The following is an 8,854-nucleotide window of genomic DNA, read 5'->3' on the forward strand; positions in this document are numbered from 1 at the left end:
GTAGAAACGAGCCAGTTGCTATTAAAACTCACATGGCCAATAAATGGACTCCTAAAGAAAATGATGGAAGTTAAAGGACTCGTGTTCTTGACTGAAAGTTATCATAAAACTGACATCAGAGAGACTATTTGGTACTGGCATGATTGTTGGTGTGAGAACAAGGGGGATAAAATAGCCATTGTGTGTTTGGTTCACTGAATTCTAAGGAAAACGTCTTGACTGCTCAGTATGGAAAAATGGCCTGTAACGAACTCTTTAGAGCTGGGTAACCACTTACAAGAGAAGAAAATAAAACCTAACCTCCTAACACGTACAATCTTAACTGAAACTAGATCATAGAGCTGAAAAGAGAGCTCCAATTAGACAATGGCAGCACCAGATTTGGCAATGGATTCTTAGAGATTAAACCAAAATTTGAGTAATATGAGGAAAATATAGCAATTGTATAATCATCAAGTTTAGTTTTTTTTATTGAGTACAAGAAGAAAGTGAAAATGACAAACATAAAACAGGAGGAGAAAAGTCTGCAAGTCAGTCATGTGTCTGACAGGGAACTAGAAACCAAAGGACACGAGGAAACTCGAGAGCACAATAAAAACAGTTTGCCATTGCATAAGAGTAGATATTTATCCAAAGAAGACAGTAAAGTCTCTAGCCTTACACAAATCTCATCAGAACTTTGTTCTACAGAGTAAGTTCCAGGACAGAGAGGGCTATCCAGAGAAACCCTGTCTTGAAAAAAAGAGTCCAAAGTCAATCTTAATTAAGTAGTGAGCTTGTCTCAAAAACACACCATAGTTCAAACAATGGATGGTGTAATTGCTGTACCTAATGCCTTCCTAGGGCCTTCTGTATTTTGAGTTTGAGAAGCAGAAGGGGAAGACAAATGTACTCCTTGGTGTTTTCTTTGTACCTCAGCAAAGGATAGAGAGCTTCAAATTTGTCCAAGGTTGGTAAGCTTGAGGATGTCTTAATATGTCTCAAGTACATTTCTGCCCCACCATTCCCTCCTCTCTATACTCACAGCTTTGGAAACAGTTTCGGTGTTTTTCAAACTGTGTGCTTTGTTGTCTAGAAGGCACATGGTGACATGATGGAGGAGGGTCATCTTTCTATCTGTTGTTTCATTGGTTAAGTAATAAAGAAACTGCTTGGCCTCTGATAGGACAGAAAATTAGGTAGGCAGAGTAGACAGAACAGAATGCTAGGAGAAAGAAGCTGAGTCAGGAAGTCGCCATGATTCCCCCACCCGAAACAGCCGCAGGTTAAGATCTTCCCTGGTAAGCCACCTCGTGGGCTACACAGATTATTAGAAATGGGTTAGATCAATATGTAAGAGCTAGCCAATAAGAGGCTGGAACTAATGGGCCAGGTAGTGTTCAAAAGAATACAGTTTCTGTGTAATTATTTCGGGGCATAAGCTAGCCATGCAGGCGGCCGGGTGCTGGGGACGCAGCCCCTCCACTCCTACTACAGTGACAAGACACGGCGTTTTGCTTGCACACACTGGCAAGAGGACCTCCCCCAATTGCCCTGATCTCTTCCAGAAGCCTTCTCTTCCTTGGTAGACAGTATAACACCATGACCCTGCTTCTGACTCAAGACTTGCACACAGCCAAAGGAAGTTTTGACATGCCAGAGCCCCAGAAACCTCACTTGTATTTACTTTTTCACTTTGATGGGCTTGCCTTTTTCTGCCTCTCAAGTTATATACCAGTATACCTCCATACTGTTTAATGACAGGGAACATCTAAACACAAAAGAGGAAAACATCTGAAGTTAAATGCATGGAAACAAGAAAGATAAAGCCTCGCAAACTAGGACGGTATAACTGGGATTTTACAGTGGTTCTTGTATGGCAGAAGACATTTTCAGGTAGATCAAGCTAGGGCAGCATTCCCTTCAAAGGGCTCACTTTCTGCTTGGCCTATTTTATTCTTTAAAATTCCATTTCAAAGCCTCTGACTGGGGCTGGAGAGATGGCTCAGCAATTAAGAACAGTGCATACTCTTCTAGAGGATCAACATTCAGTACCCAACATCTACATAGCAGCTCAAAACAGTCTACTACTTGAGTTCCAGGGGATCCAATGACTTTTCTGGCCTCCAAGGGCACCGGGCAGACACATGGTGCACATGGTGCACATGATCATGTAGGTAAAACACACATACATTTTACAGTTTAAAAAGTCCTCAAATTGTGAAGTGGCCTTGCCCGTGTCCATCCTCCATGGTACTAGCTCCAAATGCTAGCAGCACTGAATTGGGAATATGAGAAGGGCTGGAAAGGAGGGCGAGGTGGGTATATTCCATCAAAGTGCATTGTGTACACGTGTGAAATTCTCAAATAAAGACACATCCTCTACCTCTTTGAGTTTTCCTCTGGTGGATGTGAGAGCCAGCAATGCTTCAATTCTTGGTCCTCAAAGATGGTGACAGATTTCCCCATGTATGCCACTGGTCAAGATTCTACAGTCCCAAAAGGGATGGCGGATAGATTATTCTCTATGTAACTTTGGAGTTTTTTTTCACCACAGTAAGACATTTCTTTGTTAAATAGTATTTACTGGCTGTCTTAGTGTGGTAGAGTCATTACTAGACACTCAATAACCATATGTCAAATTTGCCTTTAAACCTGTCAAGAAGGTCGGGGACACCAACCACTTGGTGTGATTCTGTGCCTTTATGGTCCAAGCTCCTTTAAATGAGAATCCTGAAATGTTTGCCTTTAAATGAAATGAAAAAGATTCCACATGTCATCATCTAAGTTTGTTGAGAGGAGGAATAACTGACAAATATTAGAAAACCATGAGAAAACATTTATATTTTAGAGCCTTGTTTTGATATATTTTAGCTTTATCATTATTATTATTGTATTAAAAATTTCCACCTCATCCCCTCCTCCCATTCCCCCATCCCCCAATCCCCCTCCCCCTCTCTCTACAGTCCATAGAGCAGTCAGGGTTCCCTGCCCTGTGGGAAGTCCAAGGTCCTCCCTACTCCATCCAGGTCTAGGAAGGTGAGCATCCAAACAGACTACGCTCCCACAAAGCCCGCCCACGCAGTAGAATCAAAACCCAGCACCATTTTCCTTGGCTTCTCTGTCAGCCTCCACCGTCAGCCACATTCAGAGAGTCTGGTTTGATCACATGCTAAGCCTAATACAAAATTATATATAATAAGAACAAATATATAAATAACTTGGCCAAGTCATGAGAGGAAATTAACTACAACTATCTAGTCTTCAACCCCATCAAAGATCTGAGAAGGGAAAGAATATTACTTGAGTAAGCAAGAAGTGCAATCAAACAACTTCCAAAAATGTACAACAATTGACAGAGACAACTGGCTACCTGGGTAACCACCCAGTGTCTCATTTGCAGTATTGAAGCTACCAACTTTGGCTAAGGACTAGCATAACTTACAGGGCATTTTCAGAGGCAGGAAATTTCGAAAACTGTCTTACTCTGTCTTTGCAAGATTTGACAGTCTTATTCTTTGTGTCCTGCTTATCCACTTCCATATACCATGTATCTTGTCAGTGGTTGAGGCATGGGAAGTTCCTTGCCCACAGGCCAATTGTGCCAAGAAGAAAACAAACTCCAAATGAAATGTCTTTGGTGCTCAACATTCTCTCAGGAATAGATCAGTGCTGCCAGGAGCAATCATGTCTCATTTCAACAGAACCCTAAGTTTTTAAATGCCATATTCTACAGTTCTTTGAAGTGGTTGAAGATTACCTATCTATGCAGAATACAATCTTTATGCATCTAAAGAACCTGATTAGTCTAACTGTAAGTATGACAAACATATATGACTATTGATCTATATGTTTTGGTTTAGAGAAGGAGTTAGTCACACTTCAACTCCAGGGTCAGCTTTAAATTTTAATTGGACTAGGACTACAAAAAACCATGTGCATTACATGTTGGTAGAGAATATAAGAAACAAACATTTGGGCAGATTTATGAAATTTTATCCTGTTGGAAATGTCTTATAACAATAGGCCAATTTACTCTTTTCCTTGGGGCATTTTTTTTTTCTGGATGAAATATCCTTTTCCTTTGTATATCTCATTTGTCCAGTCATCTTCGGATTCCTTAGCTGGATACCTTTATTCTCCTGAAAAGACAGAAACAAAAGCCAACTCTAATTGTGGGGATATTCTCTTTTGGAAAGTTATTTCTGATCAAATGAAAAGGATTTGTTAGTTTTTCAAGTAAGTTTAAACATCCATGCTGCTTGTTGAACTATCATCTTTTCTAATTAAGAGATATCTCTTGTTCAAATTAAATCTTTATCAATTTTCATGGTCTCCATAGCTTTCCTTCCTCTCTGGAAACAAAAACAAAACCCCCTCCCCAACATAACACATGACCTGATTTCCATTCAGAGGTCAGCACATTTTAAAAGTATACAGGCTGATTTAATTCCATAGTTTTTTTCTACTATCCAATGTCTCTGCAGTTGTTGTCATTAACATTTAGAAAATTCTTGCCAACCCTAAGGTGGCTCCCTTAACTAAGAACCGTGCTTCCGTGCTCCCCCATCCAACCTTCCTTCATCCCAATCCTCCCCCTTCCCCAAGCTCCCCCCATTCTCCCCCTATCCCCCCTCTCTCCCCATCTCCCCTTACCCCCATCCCACCCCACCCCCAAGATCTCAATTTTCTCCCCGGCAATTTGGTCTACTTCCCTTAGCCAAGAGGACAACTATATGCTTTTCCTTTGGTTCACCTTCTTACTTAGCTTCTTTAGGATCACCAATTGTAGACTCCGTGACCCTTGTTTATGGCTAGAACCCAATTATGAGTGAGTACATCCCATGTTCATCTTTTTGGGTCTCGGTTACCTCACTCAGGATAGTGTTTTCTATTTCCATCCATTTGCATGCAAAATTTGAGAAGTCATTGTTTTTTACCGCAGCGTAGTACTCTAATGTGTAGATATTCCACACTTTCTTCATCCATTCTTCCATTGAAGGGCATCTAGGTTGTTTCCAGGTTCTGGCTATTACAAATAATACTGCTATGAACATAGTTGAACAAATGCTCTTGTCATATGATAGGGCATCTCTTGGGTATATTCTCAAGAGTGGTATTGCTGGGTCCAGGGGTGGGTTGATCCCGAATTTCCTGAGGAACCGAAACACCGATTTCCAAAGTGGTTGAACAAGATTGCATTCCCACCAGCAATGGATGAGGGTTCCCCTTCCTCCACAGCCTCTCCAGCAAAGGCTATCATTGGAGTTTTTTATTTTAGCCATTCTGACAGGTGTAAGATGATATCTCAAAGTTGTTTTGATTTGCATTTCCCTGATCGCTAAGGAGGTTGAGCATGACCTTAAGTGTCTTTTGGCCATTTGACCTTCCTCTGCTGAGAATTCTCTGTTCAGTTCAGTGCCCCATTGTTTAATTGGGTTAATTAGCATTTTAAAGTCTAGTTTCCTGAGTTCTCTATATATTTTGGAGATCAGACCTTTGTCTGTTGCAGGGTTGGTGAAGATCTTCTCCCAGTCAGTAGGTTGCCTTTTTGTCTTGGTGACAGTGTCCTTTGCTTTACAGAAGCTTCTCAGTTTTAGTAGGTCCCATTTATTCAATGTTGCCCTTAAAGTCTGTGCTTCTGGGGTTATACATAGGAAGCGATCTCCTGTGCCCATCTCCAGTAGGGTACTTCCCACTTTCACTTCTATCAGGTTCAATGTGTTCTGACTGATAGTGAGGTCTTTAATCCATTTGGACTTGAGTTTTGTGCATGGTGATAGATATGGGTCTATTTTCATTCTTCTACAGGTTGACATCCAGTTATGCCAGCACCATTTGTTAAAGATGCTTTCTTTCTTCCATTGTATACTTTTGGCTCCTTATCAAAAATGAGGTGTTCATAGGTTTGTGGGTTAAAATTCGGGTCTTCTATCCGATTCCATTGGTCGACTTCTCTGTTTTTATGCCAGTACCACACTTGAACCTAGAGTGGCTCCCAGATGCCCAAGCCGAGGTCCCCAGTTAATTCCTTGGGCAGCTGAGGATGGGGAACCTGAAATGACCCTATCCTATAGCAATACTGACGAATACCTTGCATATCATCATAGAACCTTCATCTGGTGATGGATGGAGACAGAGACAGAGACCCACACTGGAGCACTGGACTGACCTCCCAAGGTCCCAATGAGGAGCAGAAGGAGGGAGAATATGAGCAAAAAAGTCGTGACCACGAGGGGAGCACCCACCCACTGAGATAGTGGAGCTGATCTATTGGGAGCTCACCAAGGCCAGCTGAACTTTGACTGAAAAAGCATGGGATAAAACTGGACTCTCTGAGCATGGCGAACAATGAGGGCTGATGAGAACCCAAGGACAATGGCATGGGGTTTTGAACCTATGTAATGTGCTGGTGTTGTGGGAGCCTAGCCAGTTTGGATGTTCACCTTCCTAGAATTGGATGGAGGGGGGAGGACCTAGGACTTACCACAGGGCAGGGAAATCTGACTGCTCTTTGGGCTGGAGAGGGAGGGGGAGAGGAGAAGGGGGAGGGGGAGAAGGGTGGGAGGAGGGGGAGAAGGGTGGGAGGAGGGGGAGGGAAATGGGAGGCTGGGAGGAGGAGGAAATTTGTTTTTTTTCTTTTCTCAATAAAAAAAAGAAAGAAAAAAAAGAAAAGAAAAAACCATTTAGAAAATTCAATGTTAGTGTAAAGCATTATGAAATTTATTTCTGGCATTTGTTATCATTCTTTTCTGTTTATTTAACATATGTTTCAGAGTTTGATTTGACTTTTTTATAACTGCCTGCCCTGTAGGATTACATGGTATACCTGTAATATGATTTATATAAACAAAAAACTGTTTCATTTTCTTAGAGACATATGCTGGAGAATTGTCTGTCTAATTGTACAGGTATACTCATGATAGCTATAATTTCTAACAAATAAGTGATTACTAAATTAGCCTTTTCTGAACTCAAAGTAGTTGCCTTTTGAAAATCTAAATAGGTATCAATGGTGTGGTGTACATATTTTAGTTTTCCAAATTCTATAAAATGGAATATATCCATATGCAACATTTCAATCCTTTGATACCCTTTGGGTTACTTTCTGCAGGTAGTGGTGTTTGGTTGTATAAAGAACAAGTAGCACGTTCCTTATAATTTCCTTGGCTTGTTGTCATGTGATGTGTCGTGCCATAAGGACATGTGTTCAATTATGTTCATAGCAGCTTTGTTTGTCATAGCCAGAACCCGGAAACAACCTAAATGCCCCTCAACTGAAGAATGGATAAGGAAAATGTGGTATAGTTACACAATGGAGTACTACACAGCAGAAAAAAATCATGATATCTTGTATTTTGCAGGCAAGTGGATAGAGCTAGAAAACATCATTTTGAGTGAGGTAACTCAGATCCAGAAAGATAATTATCTCATGTCCTCACTCATAAGTGGCTTTTAAACATAAAGCAAAGAAAACCAGCCCATAAATCACAATTCCAGAGAACTTAGACAACATTGAGGACCCTAAGTTGGACATACATAGAGCTAATCTACATGGGCAGTAGAAAAAGACAAGATCTCCTGAGTAAATTTGGAGCATGGGGACTGTGGAGGGGTTGAAGGGGAGGGGAAAGGCAGGGAAGGGAGCAGAGAAAAATGTAGAGCTCAATAAAAATCAATAAAAATTAAAAACTTTGATATAGACATGATTTTTTAAAATGAAGTTCTGAGGGCTTCAGCACACTTCCAATCAATAACAGATTGTTTTCTGTATTACCTTGTGCTTGAGAACCTGACAGAGCAGTATGGGATTGGATGTATTACATCTGCACCTGTTCCTACTAGATCTTTAATGACAATGTTATTTATTCATATTTTTAATTTTGTTTTTTTGTCATTTATAGAAGTTTGCCAAAAATACTTGATTTATGGTTTATCTGAAAATTTTTGTTCCCTTTTCTATAGCTGTTTCATTATCCAGAGCCACATGGTTTCTTAAAATAGGCTTAGTTTCTTTAGTAGTTCTGTGAAGGAGTTCTATGATGTCAGGAAATGACTGAACTGAATCTGGCATAGGGGCCTGCAAGAGGACCCCCAAGGAGTTTTCTTATGGTAAAAAGAATACCTCTTGTTGATCTACATTCATTAGTCCAATGCCTGCCTTTGCCACACCTTCTGCATAATCCATAAGGGAAGGATGCTCTGTTTGGATTATGTTTAGAATAAATATTCTTTCTGGGAATGCTGTGTTTACAATCCCTTTTAAGGTGACCTTGTTTGTCACAATTATAATACTTGATATTTTGATTTTTTTCCTCAAACCTCAGGAAATCTCCTCTCCTACCCAAGCATCTTGATGGTCATGAGATTCAATATTGTTTGTATCTCAGATCCATTCCTCCAAGGGTGCTGACATTGCCTGTAATGGCCTAATTATCCTTTTGAATTGAGAATTATACTTTTCATAAGTCATATTTTGTCTTTCTTCTCAATTTGGTATCATTCTATTTACTGCTGAAGTTAATCTTTGTAAGAAATTCATAAAGGTTTCCTTTGTGCCCTGTATATCTTTAGTAAATGACTCAATTTTATTTCCTACTTCTCCAATTCTGACCCACACATTCAAAGTTGCTGCACAGAATAAAGCCAGAAAAGCCAGGGTGTGGTCATAATATAGGGATTGCCTTTTATAGTAGCATGATCTCCTTATACAAGAGGTTTGTCTTGGGAGATTTCTGTATCTCTAGCTTTACTCCATTTTTCAATAGTCTTAGCCTCTTCTCTGAACTGGGTACTCTATTGTAATTGTGGACTTGACTATAAAACAGCTTTAACCAAGTCTATCCAGTCTCTAGTATTAATTCTAATACTACTA

Source organism: Microtus oregoni, unplaced genomic scaffold, assembly GCF_018167655.1.
Source record: "Microtus oregoni isolate MIOR12 unplaced genomic scaffold, Mior012 000029F_ref0000214, whole genome shotgun sequence".
Classification (NCBI taxonomy): domain Eukaryota; kingdom Metazoa; phylum Chordata; class Mammalia; order Rodentia; family Cricetidae; genus Microtus; species Microtus oregoni.